Source organism: Callithrix jacchus, chromosome 14, assembly GCF_049354715.1.
Source record: "Callithrix jacchus isolate 240 chromosome 14, calJac240_pri, whole genome shotgun sequence".
NCBI lineage: Eukaryota > Metazoa > Chordata > Mammalia > Primates > Cebidae > Callithrix > Callithrix jacchus.
The window spans coordinates 98,259,906-98,279,597 of record NC_133515.1 but is presented as its reverse complement, the minus strand read 5'-3'; the positions used below and the strand labels follow the sequence as shown (position 1 = coordinate 98,279,597).

Sequence of the window (19,692 nt, the reverse complement as noted above, 5' to 3'; positions counted from 1 at the left end):
TGGTCTTCACATTTATTTTATTTCTTTAGTCAAGAATGCATGATTTTCCTGGTGATTGACATAAAAAATAGCCCTTTTTTTTTCAAGTGAAACCTTAGTTGCCTTGAGACACCTCAGAAGAAACATCACAAGACAACTGTATGTTGTTTCATGTAAGAGACACTAACACGTAATAAAGGACCATTTGTTTAGAAAAATTATTCATCTGTGACATCCAAATAGGCTAGAGGCTTCTTTTGGGCATATGTGTGCCTGTACACATACACACACACACACACACACACACACACACACAGCACACTTTATTTTTATCACTTCATAGGAACACCTAATATTTTGCCAAGGAAGAAACTGAGTTCACTGTTTACTTAGAAACTTAGAACAAATTCCAAGCACTATTATTGGAAGAAAGGGATGAGATGAAAGGGATCTGATTGGAAATATACCCCCACTACCTCTTTTACTTTGCTCAATAGACCTGTCTCTCTCTTTTTTAATGTAATGAAGTCAGTAGGGATCTGCAGTTGTTACTCTCAACCATTTCACGCCCTTCTTATCTTCCCTGATACTTGTATTGCCAGCTGCCTACCAATCCCAGAGCCACAGTTTTTCCCACAATTCTTTGGTCCAACCAGTAATAAACTCATTTGTTTCTTTCCTGCTGCCTAGAAATAGGAGAAATAGCCTAATTACTTATATCAACATGACTACTGGGTTAGGGGTTATTATAATTAATTTTGTATGTTAATTTGACTGACTAGGAGAAATTTTGAATGACAGCCCCGATTTTGATAGGAACTATAACCTGGATTTTGGAAAAGTCTGGATTCAATTATTTGGCAAGCTAGCATCTGCAAACATTAGATGCTATCCAAACATCAGAGACAGTGTCCCTCTGAGTGTAATGAAAAGAGTTTTTGACACATATTTTCACTTGCCAGAGATCAGTTTAGTTTCCCTTACATGATGTTTTTTTGGATAAGTCACTTCCAAAAACTGAATAGCTTTTAGGGTTTATATGGAACAAACATTTTGTTAATGAGATGGAAAACTGTGCATATGGTCTTTGCAGAAGCTGAGTCATTTTCTAACTTGGAAAAACTTTGTTGATGTAATCAACTCCCTGGTAAAAGTCAATCTGTTTAGGGGAACTCCTGGGCTTTTGGAGGCCTTCCTGCCTCTAAGAATACTTTCTATTTTGTTGTTTGTATTTATTTATTTATTTATATTTTACTTTAAGTTCCGGGATACATGTGCAGAATGTGCAGGTTTGTTGCACAGGTATAGGTGTGCCATGGTGGTTTGCTGTACCTATTGACCCAGCCTCTAAATTCCGTCCCCTCGTACTTCACCCCCACAAAAAGGTCCTGGTGTGTGTTGTTCCCCTCCCTGTATCCATTTGTTCTCATTGTTCAGCTCCCACTTATGAGTGAGAACATGCCGTGTTTGGTTTTCTTTACTTGCGTTAGTTTGCTGAGGATGATGGCTTCCAGCTTCATCCATGCCCCTGAAGAGGACACGATCTCATTCCTTTTTATGGCTGAACACTTTCAAATTAGCACTCAGTTTCTGGAGGATATCATGGCTATTCAAACAATCTAAATTTCTGTGAAAGTGACACTTAGACTTTTGCCAGATCAGGGTCTTTATGTGAAAGAACAGATATTTACTGAGGTAAAAGGAAGGACAGAAGAAAGGAAGGAGAGACCAAGGCAGAAAGGAAAGAAGGAAAGAAGAAGGAAAAAATTCCTATTGTCTAATATTTTAAGAATTTCATAGGCTCATTTGAGTATTTTGAAAGTAATTTAATCCTCTCTTTTGAGAAAGTATTTTTACCTTCTTTTAAAAAACAAAACTCATGCCACTCAGAGAGGTGAACTAACTTTTCAAATGGCAGAGAACTAATACATGATAGGGTCCATTAAGAGCCCATGCTCCTGCCCTGCTGTTGGCTGTTTCACAAAGGAAAGTTTTCCACCCTTGTTTCTCACTACAATGCTTCTGATCAACACATCAGATCTGGGAGACAGTGAGGTAACAGATGTTGCAGCCTGAGCTGGGTCTAAAACCTAATTACTTGAGGCTGTATTTTTCTTCTACTCATTTTGACTGGAACTCAGCAGGAATGACATTTCCTATTTTCTTCCAGACACACTTTCATGAAATATTTTTTGAAACATAAAAGAAAATGGATGATGTGAGATTGCAAGAATGTCTTCAATATTACAGTTTATCTTTGTTGAAATAAGGGGTGCCACAGTCTGACTCAACTGTAGACTTCTAAGCCATCTCCTTTTTCTTCTCTAATAAACCTGGCAAAGTCTGGATCATAAGCTGAACATCCTTTCACCTCCATTATTAGAGGACATTTTACTACTTCTGCAATATTCTCAGTGCATGGCTTCTTTCTGAATGTTCTGCATGCTCTCCAAGAAATATATAATATGAGCTGGGCTCAGTAGCGCCTGCCTGTAATTCCAGCACTTTGGGATGCTGAGGCTGGCAGATCACTTGAGCTCAGGAGTTTGAGACCAGCCTGGGCAACATAGCAAAGCCCCACCTCTACCAAAAATACAAAAATTAGCCCAGTGTGGTGGTACATGTCTGTGGTCTCAGCTATTCCGGAGGATCACTGGAGCCCAGGAGTTTGCATTTACAGCGAGCCTTGATTGAGTCACTGCACTTCAGCCTGGGTGCAGAGTGAGACCTTGTCTCAATATAAATAAACAAATAAACAAACAAATAAACAAACAAATAAATAAATAAAAAGAAAAGGAAACAAATTTATAACAAGTGAATTTAACATTTCCGGTTTTCTTTTTAATAAGGTCACTCCTTTAATGAGGATACTCTGCAAAAACTCTGCCCAAGGAATTTCCCTTTAAGTTTTAGAAAGAATCAACATTATATAGTAAAATTTTTCTAATGGCAAAGGACATATTCAATATATGCTGAATAATAGCACTGACAGTTCACTACAGTTAGCATCTGTTCTCACCTTCCCACAGCACTGCTCTCCTTCAGGTCACCCATGATCTTTATCCTGGGAAACCCAATATACAGTTTTCAGTCCTCTTCTTGGTAAATGGCTCTCATGGCAGAACTTTCTCCTAGGTTTTCTTCTGTGTCCTCCAATTTTCTTTAGTGGTTCTTATGAGTTGATGATCTTCAGGGTTCTCCCCTTGAGACCGTCCTAATTATATTTTTCATAAATATTCTCACCTCGACTTCAGAGTTTACCTGTAAGGTATGTGCTGATAATTTTCAAATTGACTTTTAGACACAGGGTAAATATCTACACTTAGCATGTTCACTTAAACTGGTTAAAAACCTTCAAAACCACTGTGCCATGTTTTCTGTATCTCAGGAAGTGCCACGTCAACTCACACTGTTACTTGTTACCTAAGCTAGGAAACTAAGAATCCTAATTGCCTCTTCCTTCACTCTTATTCTCTTGCCTTAGAGGCTCTGTTGATTCTTCCTCCTAAATCAGTTTAAAGCCTGCCCTCCTTAAGCCTCGGTATCTACTGTATCTGTTACTTAAATGCCATTTTTTATGAGTCTCTCGCCATCTATCAATATGCTCTTCATTTGACCAACCTGGAGGATTACTTTACATGCAAAGAAGCAGTATAACTCTCCTGTCAAGTTATCAGTCTTCATCACCGGTAGAATAAAGTCTAACAGCATAGCAAAGTAGAATAAAGTAAAATAAAGTCTACACGTGACAGAATCTTTTATTACCTCCTGCTCTGCCTTCCCAGTTCCCTGCTCATCCACACTCTGCTTTTCACTTCGTGCTCCCCAGACTCACCTGCTTATTATACACACTCTGTGGACCAATGCCATTTCTTGTCCTCTCCTCCCTTTTCTTGTATTATTTCATCTTAGGACCTCCTTTGTCTTTCCACATAAGAACAAACAAATACACAAAACAAACTCAGCATTTTTTCTTGCCAACTCCTTCTTATTTTTCGAAATTCAGTTCAGGGGATTTTTTTTTCTGATATGTTTTCCACGATCATCTCTACTTTCCAGAGTAGGCTAGAGGCTCACTTCTCTGTTCTTGCAAAGCATGAGAATTCCATATTTTCACAGATCACATTGAGCTGTATTGTCTCTCTCTAATAATCAAGTGTCTTGTAAAGCATGGCGATATTTTTTTCTTCATTTCCTAATACTTAACAAAGTGCCTGTCAAAGAACAGGCACTCAATAACATTAAGTTAAATAATATACTTAAATAAACAAATTGATTAAATTGGAATGATTTAATTCATACCAAAAGAGACGAAAGAGAAAGATTTGAGGGGGAAAAAGCTTATCAATTAATTTTCAATGATAACATAATTCATTTTGTGACTGGAGATTAGAGAATAGCCTGGTTCTCATCATTTAAAAAAATTTCTTTTGTCTGGTCAAGAGCGATAGAAGATAAATTTGTTTGTGACATTGACACAGCATTTGAAAGAGTGTGCAGATTGCTGTAGTGGGGAACATATAGGCTAGGTTAAAGTACTTAAAAGTCTAAAGCTATCTGTTTAAGCTGAGAAGCAAACTGGATCTTTTGCTCAAGAAAAAAAGTAGTTTGTTGAAAAGAGAAGAGGAAGACAGGAGGTTTCCTCAAATATCACCATAGTTGACTCATTTGTCACCTGGTAGGTAGGGAAGCCTTTATTGCTCCTGGCTCACTGACTACTTAAAGCACTCAACCTCTCAGCCTTTCAGGACGGCTGGTGACGCTTTACCACTGCTAGCGCTTTTTCAGATTGAAGTGCTGTGCCGTAATACTAGCCAATTCCATCCTCACCATTGTGGTTCTTAAAACTAATCTATGCCACAGATTTGGCTTTTTGATTCATTTTTAGTCTGAAAATGGTATCTCTTTTTTATTTTTATTTTTATTTTATTTATTTATTTGAGACAGGGTCTTGCTCTGTCACCCAGGCTGACCTGCAGTGGCCCAATCATAGCTCACTGCAGCCTTGACCCTCCTGGGACTACAGGTGTACCCCCAGGCCCAGCTAATTTTTAATTTTTTGGTAGAGACGGAGGTCTCACTATGTTTCCCAGGCTAGTCTCGAACTCCTGGCCTTAAGTGATCCTTCTGCCTCAGCCTCTCAAAGTGCTGGGTTTACAGGCATGAGCCACACAATGCTCAGCCCATCATTTATCTCAAAACCCACTCAAAATGGGTCAAGTTGTTTCATGGAACTTCTATACTTCTTACCATCCACTGTATGGTAATATGCCTGATATTATTGAGTGTTGAAAAGAGTTCCCCAAAACTTGACTCAGAAAGTTTTCTGAAACTATCTGCCTCAACTTCACCTGGCCTACACACCTTAGTAAGGCAGTTTGGCCACTAAATGTGGCTATCCCAAGAAAGAGGTCGTCTCCTATAGCCTGGTCAAACGCTGGTGGCATGAACAAACAGAACAGGTTGGGCTGAATCCCTTCAGGTAATGCCTCAGAAAGAAAAAAATTTAACTAAACTTAGAATCCGAAAAGCTACCAACTGAAATGCTATGTTAGAGGCATCAACCTGTGCTCCTGACCAATAAAAATCCCCACTGGAAGTCACTACAATTTTAAATAACACGTTTTCTCTTCAACTTTTATTTTAAGTTCAGGGTACGTGTGCAGGATGTATAGGTTTGTTACATAGGTAAGCATGTGCCATGGTGGTTTGCTGCACAGATCATCCCAGCACCTCGGTATAACATGAAGCCCAGCATCCATCAGCTATTCTTCCTGGTGCTCCCTCTTTCCCCACCTGCTCAACACACACATGGACATGTAGGGAGGAACAGTAACACTTTTTTCTTTGGGCACCATGTCTACCTTTGAGATTTTACTTGCATAAAAAACAGAAAATATCTAGTCTCCATCCTAAAGACACAGTAATTGCCCCTTACAGGGGTGGTCATAAGTAAGTGAACTGAAATTGTTTAACAAAATGATTTCTACTAGTAAATCATTTAAGCCTTAGATGACTTCAGAGATCTCCACAAAATGGGGGGTTCCTTTGGCTACTTGAAGAAGCTTTCTGGAAGAATAACTGACTTATTGATTTTGTAGATCCTGCAAAAAAAAAAATAGCAACTTTTTCTGCAATGAGCAACATACAGTTAAAAAGTTGTTATGAATTTTTTTCTTAACTTTGGGTAAAATGATCAATGACACCAAACTTGAAATGAAAAGACATTCAGGTCAATACCAATCCATTAGTTAAGGTTGTTATGGATGATGGGATTGCCTTAGACTTCCACCTTTCAGACCAAAACAGAATCTGTGTAATCACTAATACATCATAGATTTCATAGTGAAGGCCGGGTAGAAATGTCGACACAAGAACTTAAGGAGAAAGCAAGCTGATTTTTAAAGATAGATTCTAATGCTTTATGGAATTTGTTTAGGTGGTCGAATTCTGGATCCTGGGGATAGGGAGGGAGGAGACATGGTTGAGGTTAATACTCCAGGGTGACCTCATCTTGCTAATCGGAGTCCTATTCATAGTAATTTTAATTAAATACTGTATGAGACAAATTAAATGGAGTCGATCTCACCCCAGTCATTCAGATTAATCAGAGTAGCTGAGTAGTGATGAATTCATGAGGGAAATTAAGTAGATATCAAGATGGTACAGAAATGAAGGAAGAGTAGATCTTGTTGAGAGACAATTCTCTATGGGTCTCTTGCATTTCTGCATGTCTTATAAGCAATTATCCTAACAGCTTTTGTTTTGAACCACTTTTCCAAAGTTGTTCCTACAGTAATAATGTCTCTTTCCAGGACACAGGTCAGGCAGGTTTGCTTCTGGACCACTATAAAAGATTTGGGTTTCCAAAGCTCAGAGTTTCTTTCCTATGATGCAACTGCCGCACATGTAGGCATCAACTGGTGCTTTACACATCAACCTGTGGGAGTTGGGACTTAAGAACTGGATAAGAAAATAATGACATTTTGGCTATACTGCTATTGTTGTATCAGGTTGTCCTTTGTATCTGACCCAAGAGTTTCATATCTTTCACAGCATCTGTAACACCGTAACAGGATAACATCTTGATTTGCAAGTAGGGAAAAATTTTAGACTCTTAGCAGTTCTTAACAGTTTATAAAATCTCATACCATTCATATTTTCTGATAAAATTTTTTTAAGGAACACTTATTTGAAGGCTTTGGAATGCTACTAAGATTGTAAAAAATTTTAGGCCCAAAATCTAAGAAAGAAAGGAAACCATGGAGAGGTGAGATTAGTATTTTAGCTCTTTTCCTTTTGGGATGGTTTCTGATCCACTTGCCTTCGTTCAATGCCTTAAGGAAGAACAGAATAAAATTAATTTATCTTCAATGTGGTGGTACATGCAAGTCTTTGAACATATCCTCCATGAATGTCCTCAGGCTTCTCTTTTTTCTCATTCTGTTTGTGGTTCTTCATAGAAAATGGTTTGAAGTCCATTCTCTCTATCCTGCTTTGTCCTTCCTGAAGTAAATTCCAGTTCATCAATATCTCGTGCAGATTGTGGCATTCAGAAAGGAGGAAGATTCTTCTGGTGAAGTAATTGATGCTTATGTAAGTACAGCAATGTGTTACTGGTGAAATGAATCAACATAGTAAATTCTGGTATAAACATACAACAAAATATCAATAATAAAAAATGGTATTATTAAAGAATCTCTCCCCCCTTCTCACTTTACTGGGTTGCATAGTGCTCCCCTTTTTCCCCCTCCCCCTGCCCCCAATCAGTGTTTACTTGGAACTCCAAAATGTGATTTTATTTGGAAATAGGGCCTTTGTATATATTAGTTAAGATCAGGTCATTCTGGATTAGGGTGGGCTCTAAGTATAATGACTGGTATCCCTTTAAGAAGGCCACGTGGAAACACATAACCACAGGGAGAATGCCATGTGATGACAGAAACAGAGACAGAAGTGATGTATCTATAAGCCAAGGAGTGCCAAGGATTTCTGGCAACCATGAGAAGCTAGCGAGAGGCAAGGAAGGATTCTGCCAACATTTCATTTTGAACTTCTGGCCTCTAGAATGGTGAGAGAATACATTTTGTTGTTTTAAGCCACACAGTTAATGGTAATTTGTTGTGGCAGGCCTGGGAATCAAAGGCATCTGTCTATATTAAATTTTTATTGCTGCTTTAAAAAATACCAGAGGCTAGTGGCTTAAGATAACATAAATTTATTACATGACAGTTCTACAAGTCAGAAGTCCAAATACATTGGCAGGGCTGCATGCCTTCCAGAGGCTCTAGAGGAGAATCTGTTCCTTGCTTTTACCAGCTTCTAGCAGCTTCCCTCATTCCTTAATTCATCACCCTGTTAGCATCAGTCTAAACTCTGCTTCTATCTTTGCATCCTCTTCTCTGATTTTGACCTTTCTGCCTGCCTTGTATAACGACCCTTGTGATTAGATTCAGCCTACCCAACGCAATCCAGAATTTGCTTTCCCTCCCTTCCTCTCTCCCTCTTTTCTTCCCTCCCTCTCTTCTTCCCTCCCTCTCTTTGTTTCTCTCTCCCTCCCTCCCTCTCTCCCTCCCTCCCTTCCTTCCTTCCTCTTTTCCTCCCTCCCTCCCTCCCTTTTTTCCTTCCTTCCTCTTTTCCTCCCTCCCTCCCTCCCTCCCTTCCGTTTTGACTGAGTCTCACTCTGTCACCCAGGCTGGAGTGCAGTTGCGTGATGTAGGCTCACTGCAATCTCTGCCTCCAGGGTTCAAGAGATTCTCATTCCTTGGCCTCCTGAGTATCTGGAATTATAGGCATGTGCCACCAAGCCCAGCTAATTTTTGTATTTTTAGTAAAGTCAGGGTTTCACCATGTCAGCCAGGCTTGTCTCAAACTCCTGACCTCAAGTGATCCACTCATCTTGGCCTCCTCAAGTGCTAGCATTACAGGGGTGAGACACCATGCTCAGCCCAGGATTATCTTTCCAAGTCAGGATTTTACTCACATCTGCCACACCAATTTGACCATGTAAGGTAACATGCAAAGCTTCTGGGGATGAAACATGAAAATCTTTTCAAGGCCATGCCTGTCTATCTATCATCTATCTATCTATCTATCTATCTATCTATCTATCTATCTATCTATCTGTCTATCTAGATGTCTATTTATCTATCCACATATCTCTAGCTAGCTAGCTATTTGTACACATGCATACGAGAATGAGAATGACAGTAGGAAGGCAACATCCCTAAATGTCAATGTGATTACTCCTGTATAAGTTGTTTTTATTCATCTTTTTAGTAAATATACAAAATATGTGTGGTGCCATTTTACATGCCATACATGAAATAATGTTGCATCAGTATCTTGAATACTAATTAAAATGTTGATCCAAATGCCACAGAGAGTAATCCATATTCTTGTTGACTTACAATTACACTTGCATAAATTTTAGGTCCAGTCAGGGATCCAGACTTTGGAAATGATGCTTGGGCCATGGATTGGGAGACACACTTTCCGGTCAGAAAGTTCAGTTTCTCCCTTTGATTCAGTTTCATTGGATAAATGTGTTGTTTTACCAGACAGCTGATTTGTCTTTTGGTCATTTCACCAGAGCATTGATAACTGCTTGGTGTCATTCTTCTTTTAGACACAGGGCATGCAGACATGACTAACAGGTTATTCCCTCACTCTGGGAGCACACAGTCTAGAGGAGAGACAGATAGAGAGCAAAAATTACAACATAATATAGTAAGTGTAACAATAGATCTAGGAGTATGAAAACATCAGTGTTCACATGTCAGGGCACTGATGGAGATTTAGTGATGAATGAGTGATGTTAGGTTTATTTTCAGTGAAAAGAAAACTAGAAAGTCTCAAAGACATGAACACATTTTTACAGCCATAACGCTGACTCCTACAACTGCCAAAGCTTTAGGGGAGCTCACTTGCCACAATTCCACGATTCACTAATTAGACACTTATGTAAAGGATATGCCATTGCCTGGGCTGTTTTCTCAAACCTGGGATTTGTTTGAGGGTCTCCTCCTTCTAGACCTTCTCCCTAACGTTCCTGTGGTAGTGATTGAGAAACATTTCTTTCCCAAGATGTCTGCAGGGGAAGAACAAATTGGCAAAGTGTCAAGTATCACACCTGTTTGGTTATGCTTCATGTGGGCCTGGCTCTCAGAGTAGCTGTTAATGCGGCAAGTGTATTGATGCCTGGGATTGCAAATCCTCCTCTACTTCATGGAGCATCTTTCCACCCCGGGGCTTCCTCTCCCCCTGCTGAAAGAGTGTGAAGTTCCCTGGTGCAGGTGCAGCTTGGCATGTTGAAGGAAGTGACCCATGTACCCTAATTCTTTGAACATATGCCAGGAGTCAATTGAAGATTCAGGAAAATATATGTTACTCATTTGCCTCTGCTGTGCAGCATAGTAGTTAACCAAGAACTAGCCTCCCTGGGTTCAGTCCTAACTTGGGCATGTTTATTAGTCTCTTCATGCTTTGGTTCAAGTATAAACTAGCAATAGGATTGCTATGAAGATTAAATCATTCAATGCATGTTAAGTGATTAATGGACTGTTTGGCAGGAAAAATCCCAATACAGACAATCTCTAAACTTCCTAATATTTAATCCTTTATTCATTAAATCATGACTGAATGATTGATTTTTTTTTCCTGGATGGCCGCAATTCCACGATTCCATGGTCTGTCCACCATGAAGGTGGCAGACATTTTTAGCCCTGGGGTGGGATGTCTCAGACAACTGACTTCACATTTTGGGGTAGCCGATCAGCAACGTAGATGCTGTACATTTTTTGGATGTTAAGCATTTGCTTGTCCATCTCCTTCACAGATATGTGGACTGAAAATGGCAGCCATCATTAGGTAGCAACCATGGTGGGGATTGCAGGAAGCCATCATGTTCTTGGCGTGAAACATCTGCTGGGTGAGCTTAGCCTCCATCAGGGCCCAGTACTGGTGGTTACCCTGGCTGGTCAGCAGGGTAAAGCCAGGCATGAAGTACAGGCAGGAAAATGAGACCATGTTCTCGGCCAGTTTCTGTAAGTCAGCATTTAGCTGGCTGGGGAAGCACAGGCAGGTGGTGACCCCACTCATGGTAGGAGAAACCAGGTGGCTCAGGTCACCATAGGTGGGCGTGGGCAGCCCACCTACGACTGTTCCGAAGCAGACCTCATAGATAGCTTCATTTTCAATGCAAAAATGTATGTGTTTGTTTTTTATGTGGACTGATAGAGTGGCAGGGTAGGTTTCCATTAGCAGCCAGTTTCCACCAATCTTTTACTATAATTCTGACGAATGCCTAAGTTCAAGTTTGAAGAAATGGAGAAACTGGTGTCTGAGTACAAGGGCTGCAATGCAAAACAAACCCATTAAGACCTACCTGAATTTTCTTAGCTCCTGAAGTCTGATAGAATAATAAAAGCATTCTTACACATATACCTCATAACAGGGCCCAGATACGATTAAGATAGTTTCCAAGGCTCTAGCCTTTTTAGACCCTAAAGATTAGATATAGATGGAATGAAACACTTCCATTTGTAAGTACACTCCTACACAAGGCATAGAGCTTCAAGTGTACATAAGCACTGGAGAAAAACTTGTAACTTTGAGTTGTTCTGGTGAGTTACTCTGACCTAACTGGTTGCAGAAATAAACTCCCTGCTTTCCCAGTCTGTCTACATCTTATTATTGATCGGCAAGAACAAGCAGCTGGGCTTCATTACTCTGGGAACACCACCACTGTGTTGGTCACCTTGGGCAAGGGCAGAATGCTGAATGTGTTCACGATTTGTCTGGGTACTCCTCCCAGATCCTGCTGATGAGAAGAGTATCCATCCCAGACCCAATGCCCCCACCCAGGGAGTGGGTCAGCTGGAAACCCTGCAGGCAGTCACAGCTCTCAGCCTCCTTCCTCATGACAACCATCACTGACTCCACTGACTCTGTGCCTTCTGTAGTAGCAGTGGGCCAGTGGTGTGGTTTGGCCCAGTTGTTCTCTGTACCACCCTCACCAAAGATGAAGTTGTCTGGCTTGAAGATCTGCCTGAAGGGCACAGAGTCCATGGTGCTTGGCTCCAGATCTATAAGCACAGCGCGAGCACGGCTGAGTCCCAGAGGTCAGTGTGCCAAGGGGGTCCCTGCCTGGAAGGGCGAGACAGCCCAGCCCTCCCCTCCCCTGCCAGGCTGCTGGGTCTCTGGGAGAATTGTCTCCTCGCTGCAAGCCGTCCAGCTCTGCAGTGTCACAGGCGGGGAGCCCAGGGTCAACAAAGCAGGGCCACCACCCTAGCTGCTGCTGCCACAGAGGAAGTGGTGGAGGCAACCGCGGCAATGTGAGTGGCAGGAGAAAGGCCGGAGGGAGGAGTACTTACTATAAGCAAGAAAGACATAGTGCTTGGCATTTAATGAGAAAAAGGTGTCCAAGACTAGAGTTCAAGTTTTCTACAATTACCTGGCTAGGTAAGAAAATAAGACACATACCACAGAGACAATGAAGGAGCCAAGTTAGGCGACTTATAATAGAAGAAATTGAATCAGAGCAGCAAAGTGACCTTGCCATGGCATTAACATCCCTTCCAATTATCAGCTTCTCTTTGTCTCCAGGGTTGTGTTCAAAGAGTGACATAACAGACAACAGAACTACAAGGACTTCAGATAAAGGAGAGCCAGTGGTGCTGTGTGGGAAGTGCAGCTGAGGGTTCCTAGGGAGCATCTGGGCAACAAGTTCAAGGGTTCTGGAGCACTACTGACGTGTTTCAACTTCTTCATTAATCTGTAATTTTCAACTTTGTGATTACAACATGCTTTGTAAAGTATGTTGTTCTAGTCTTTCCAGATGAAATTCAAATGTATAAATAAATATATTCCATATGTTTATATAAAGGGAGATGAAGAGACAGGGAGAGAAGAGATTTGCTATATGTCTTCCACTTTCCTTTTCTTGTTTCATTTTGTTCCTTCTTTTGACGCTATTGCTGCGTACATGTGTACGAGTGTGTATGTGTGTGAACTTTTGCTTTACTTGTAGAAAATTTTGAAAGTTCATAATATAATCTTAGACTTTATTGTAGTTAATCCAATAATCATAAATAATATACATAAATCTGTATTTTTGAGGTATCTACTTTTATTAATATGCTGATGTGTTGCTTTAAAAATGAGAAAATGAATGTAATTACATTTCCTCTTAATTTTCTAATTAAAAACATCGATTTCCCATTCTCTGATATTTATATTTCTAATATCATTAGAGTTTATAATGTTTTTGCATGTTTTTGTATCCGCAATTCTCATATTGTTTTTAGCCTTGATTCTTTGTTTAAATAGACTCAGTGTAAGTTATTAGTTCATTCATACAATTGATGTCAAATTTATGAGTTCTTTTGTCTGATTAATCCTTACGTTCAATGGATGTTTCTTGGCTTTATAGTTCTGTATTAGTTTTCTGAAAACACAGTGCACTTTATCAAACTTCATATGTAGATTTTTTATATCTTGAAAAAGTATTTTTTCATTATATATTTGAATGTATGTTCTGTCTCATTTATTTCATTGTCTGTTTTTTAAAAACCAATTATGTGAAAGTTGGATGTCCTTTGTCTTTTTAACATAGGTATTATTTTCTCTGTAATAATTTCAATCCCTTTGTACTTTTTCCACTATTTTTGCATGACATTTTCTCAAGCTAATGATTTTTAATTTTGACTCTGTTTTAAGCAATATCTGTTCTAATGTTGCTACTCTTGAGTCTTCATTATTATCTTCCATTTTTTCCTGAGGTATGGAATAAATTTTATCAACTTCTATGATATTGAAATTTTTTTATTAAATCTGTTTTTACTTTCACCCTGGGTAGATACCTAAGAATTAGATTTCTGAGACATAGTGTACAGGAATGCTCAACTTTCTAGATAATGCCAAAACATTTATTTTTTCAAAGTGGTTGCACAAAATTGTACATTTCAGAGAAATGTATGAGATCAAATCAGTTTGTATCCTCTCTACATTTGGATTATACAACTAATTTTTTTTTCAAATCTTGTTCCATTTCAACTTTTATTTTAGACACAGTGGGTACATGTGCCAATTTGTTACATGGCAGTAATGCATGATGCTGAGGTTTGGATTATGGACCCTGTCACCCAGGTAGTGAGCACAGTACCTGAAAGGTAGTTTTTTAAACCTCTTTCTACCCAACCCTCTACCCTCTAGTGGTCCACACTATCTATCATATTTATGTCCATGTGTACACAATGTTTAGCTCCAACTCATAAATAATAACACACAATACTTAGTTTTCTTTTCCTGCGTTAATTCACTTAGGATAGTGGCCTCCATCTCCATCCAAGTTGCTACAAAAGACATTATTTTATTCTTTCTTATATCTGTGTAGTAGTCCATGGTGTATATGTACCACATTTCCTTTATCTATTCTACCACTGATGGGTACCTGGGTTGATTCCATGTCTTTGCTATTGTGTGTAGTGCAATGATGAACATACAAGTGCATGTGTCCTTTTGGTAGAATAATTTATTCTCTTTTGGGTATATACCGAGTAACAGGATTGCTGCGCCAAACGGTAGTTCTGTTTTAAGTTATTTGAGAAATTTCCAAACTGCTTTTCACAGCAGCTGAACTAATTTAAATTCCCACAAGCAGTGTATGAGTGCTTCCTTTTCTCTACAGCCTCACTAGCATCTATTATGTTTGACTTCTTCATAACAGCCATCTTGAGTGGTGTGAGTATGTCATGATTGTTTTGATTTGTATTTCTCTGAGGATTAGTGATGATGACCATTTTTTCATGTTTGTTGGCCACTAACATGTCTTCTTTTGAGAAATTTCTGTTCATATTCTTTGCACATTTTTAAATGTAGTCATTTGTTTTCACCTGTTGATTTGTTCAAGTACCCTATAGATTCTGGATATTAGGCCTTTGTCAAATGCATAGTTTGCAAATATCTTCTACCATTCTGTAGGTTGGCTGTTTGCCTTGTTGATAGGTTATTTTGATGTGCAGAAGCTCTTTAGTTTAATTATGTCCTACTTGTCAATTTTTGTCTTTATTGCAATTGCTTTTGGGCACTTAGCTGAGAATTTTTGCCAAGGCCAGTATCAAGAAGAGGATTTTCTATGTTGTCTTCCAGAATTTTTATAATTTGAGGTCTTACATTTAAATCTTTAACCCATTTTGTGTTAATTTTTATATATTTTGAAAGGTAGGGGTTCAGCTTCAGTCTTCTGCATATGGCTAGCCAGTTATCCCAGCACCATTTATTGAATAGGGAGTCCTTTCCCCATAACTTGTTTTTGTCAGCCTTGCCAAAGATCAGATGGTTCTAAGCATGCAGCTTTGTTTCTGAGTTACCTAACCTGTTCTGTTGGTCTATGTGTTCTTTTTGTACCAGTCCTAAGCTGTTTTGGTTACTCTGGATTTATCGTATAGTTTTATGCCAGTAGTGTGATGCCTCTGGCTTTGTTATTTTTTCTTAGGATTACCTTGGCTATTTAGGCTCCTTTTTGATTCCATGTGATTTTTAGAGTAATTTTCTCTAATTGAGTAACACTTATGTTTTCTATTTCAAGCTTTGTTTGACATTTAAGTCAAACAAATTTGTGTCCCCACCCAAATCACATTTTGTGTTGTAATCTGAACTGTAATCCCCACATGTTGATGGACGGACCTCCTGGGAGATGATTAGATCATGGGGGCAGTTCCCCATGCTGTTCTTGTGATAGCGAGTGAGTTCTCACAAGATCTGATGATTTTACTAGAGGCATTCCTCCCTTCACTCTGCATTTCTTTCTCCTGCCACCACGTGAAGAAGGAAGTGTTTGCTTCCCCTTCTGCTATGATTGTAAGATTCCTGAGGCCTCTGTGGCCATACAGAGCTGTGAGTCAATTAAACCTCTTTCTTTTACGAATTACCCAGTCTTGGGTATTTCCTTATAGCAATGTAAGAATGGACAAATACACCATCTGACATTGATTTTTGTGTGTGGCATGATGTAGCCTGTTGTTTCTGCATCTGCATCAACATGTTTTTAAAATCAGCTCCACCTCCATTTTTTTAAATAGGCCCTCTTTCTCACACACATCAATCATGTCATATATGTCTAATATAAGAGCTCAATATTTTCTCCCATTGATCCAGATGTCTATTCTTACACAAATACCACACTGCCCTAATTACTTTGGCTTTATAATAAGATCTAATGTCAGATCGGAGCATTTCCTTCACGTTTTCTTTACTTTTTGTTTCCTTCTATAGCTTCTTCCTCTTTTCTCCCCACTCACTGTCATAGCCAATCTTAGTTTTTTACTCTTGCATATGTATTTTGGGATACTCACCTTGCAAACCTCTACTCAGAACAAAATACTGCTGTTTTTGATAGAAGTTTTAGTTATTAATTAGGAAGATCTATTTGTACTTTTTTACATCTTATGAACATTAAATCTCAATTTGTTTTGGTTCTCTTTTACTATGGTCAATACATTTATAATTTTTTTGTATTCAGATCTTATACTTTTTAAACGTTTATTCCTAGGTACGTTATGATTTTTGTTAATGTATCAAAATATAGCTTTTAAAATTTATATTTTCTCTTGTTTGTTCTGAGTGTACAGAAATTAATAATAATAATTTTCCTTTAATTATTTTAGATTTTTAATGTCACTGATGACAATTTTATCTTCTTTCTAATAATTTTTATTTAAGTTATTTTTCTTGTCTTGTTGAACTAGCCAAGCCTTCCAATGCAATTTTGAATTATAGTGAAAATGATGGCAATTCTTGCCTTGCTTCTGATGCTGAAGAGAATACTCCCAACAATTTATTATTTAAAATATTATATGCTATATTTAAATATATATACAAAATAATTCCAGGTTATAAAATACACTACACTTAGTGTATTAATTTTTTTGCTAGTATGTTTTAATCATGAGTCAGTGTTGACTTTTGCAGAGTTCTTAGTCTGCAGCCAGTGAAATAATCAGATAGATTTTCTTTTTCACTCTGCTGATGTGACTAGATATATTTATGGATTTTTGCCTATTAAATGAATCATGAGGAAAATCTAGCTTGGTAAACATACATTTGTATTTGGTTTGCTAATGTTTTGCTTAAATTTCTATATCTACATATACATAATTATATGTGTCTATAATTTTTCTTTCATATGCTGTCATTGTCAGGTTTGAGATTATTTTAACCTCTTTTTAAGCCTCTAGATCAATATTTCTCAACTGTACATGATTTTACCCCCAAGGGTCACTTGGTAATCTCTAGAGCCTGTTTTTAGATTTCCTCTACTGAAGGGCAGATGCTACTGGCATCTAGTAGGTAAAAGCCAGGGATGCTGCTAAGTATTCTATATTGTGCAGAACAGCCCTTCATAAGAAAGCATAGTGTCAACTCTGAGAAATCCTGGTCTAGATCACTTGTAATAATCTTGGATTGATCAAGCTTTTAAAGTTTGGTAGAATTTGCCTGTAAAATCGTCTGGATTTTTAATATAAGGCATCCAAATTAATAACATAATCTTAATTTGTATTATTTATTTAAGTAAATTGAGGTGCTGTGATATTAAGTTAATGTTAGGATAGCATTTAGACATCATATTATTGCATGTCTTGCATTCATTTACTCACCTATTTATTTATCAAATACTGTTTTTCACCGGTTTTATATATGCAAGTATCTGTGTTAGATGGCAGGGGAATGCACAAGTGAAGCACACCCTGTCCTTAAATAGTCAGCTAAGGATATCAAGTAAGTAGTTAAATGACTGTCATTCAAAACAGAAATTAGTAAGTACTATAGGAAGAACATAAACAAGATTCTTTAAGGTAGAGGGATACAGAGAGAAAGCAGAAATATTTCAAATCTTAATCAGGAAATCAGAGAAGAAATTTGATATTGTATTTTGTATAGGTAAGCCCAGAGGGGAGTAGGTGAGCTGGCTTTTCAGAGAATATGAAAAGTCATTTTGCAGAAGGCTTGAGAAAGTAACTATGGGTAATCACAGTATAAGGAGAGGCTGAAGCTTAATTATGGAATACCTCATATAGCAGGCTAAGAGTTTAAATTTCATCCTGTGATCCACAGAGAAGAGAGCCTCTGAAGTTATCTATACAGGGTAGTTTAATGACATGAGTTGTGATCTAACCAAAACTGTTTCAAAAACCTTTCAAATCTGTACAGTTGTAGAATGGGTATCACTTGAAACAGTGAGAGTGTCTTCCAGATCCCACTCTATGTACATTCTGGCTCCCTAACCTGAGGTCTGTCCCTGATTCTGACCTGGCACTTTTGTGGCAGTTTGTGTTTCATGACTGCAATGTGTTCAACTCCATCTAATATTCTTCTGATCTCCTGCCTGCCACTGAAATTGATGTGTTTGGTCACATGTCACAAATGAGGAAGTCAAAATTCTGTGAACTAGTGTGGTCCCTGCTGTTTTCCAGTCCGTGTGGGCAGAGTGAAAATTGGATTTTGTGACCAAAAAACAGGGCAAGCAGCTGCTGAGCCCCAGGGGACAATATAACCTGCCAGAATCTTTGCTCTCTCAATCTGAGCATGGCCAAGACCACTTTTTATTGTGTGTGAGATCAACTATGCATGAAATTCAATAGTTTCCAAACATAAATCTGGTTAGCATGACCAAATACATCCAAGACTAAGAGAATAAGAATGAATCTTTTTTAAAATCAATAGTTATAAGCAAATTTAAAAAAGATAGTAACTCCTTTAAAAGTTACTTCAATTAAACAATCTTTTGTCACGGCCTTTCTCAGAGTGATGATTCATCAGTGATCACTCACATCAGTGAGTTTCTTGACAAAGTGAAGAAGAAATAACAGATACAGTGTGAGATTGCAAAATCCATTTCTTCCTGATAAATGCACTGAGTTTTCACTTATCCGGGTTATGTAACAACAGGCATAATACGTTGAGCTCTTTGGTTTCCAAGGAGAAAGAAACACAGCATCTCGCTTTTGCATGGCAAGCCCACAGAAACATATGACCACACACAAATATGTACAAATATATACACATACATATGTATACATTATGCATACACAACCTGCACACACTTGTATATTATTCTGAAATACATTGCAAACAAAATTCATGTATAATTTTGTGTATATATACTCTTATGTAAATAAACAAATATAGGCACATACATGTGACTCATACATGTAGACACATATGAAGGCAAGTACAGAATAGAAATACAACATAAATTCATAATGCACTCCTTTGAAGTTTTAAAAGAAGACAAGGAGAGAATATGTAACATTAAAAATGAATGTGTAATCACTTTGCTGTTAACTGCAAAAGGATTAATGAACAGGTTGATAAAAGAGTATCTGTCAAACTCATATAAAGTATTTGAAGCAGTTTCTGGGACTAACGTTGGCTATAGAAATGATTTGATTAAGAATACATTACATAATCTCTGTATCGTTTTAGTGAGATAATTTATTGTGACAACATCAAGTTAAGGGTCTGTTGAAAATAACGAAGATGAGAAACATGCAGACTGGTAACCACTGACTATGAGACCTGGCAATTTAAGACTGAAACCTCAAAAAAGATCAAACTTTCAGAAGTCTGTCCAATACTCCATGAGATATTGAAGTTGCTAGCTGTAAAGAAGAATATGAAAACAGTAACGACTGACTGTCATGTTACAACTCT

The 19,692-nt window shown here is 38.2% G+C and overlaps 1 pseudogene; it reads right to left on the bottom strand.

Moving 5' to 3' along the window:
- Positions 1-10,718: 10,718 nt before the first annotated feature.
- Positions 10,719-12,048, bottom strand: LOC100403970 (tubulin beta chain pseudogene; annotated as a pseudogene).
- Between the last annotated feature and the right edge of the window lie 7,644 nt (positions 12,049-19,692).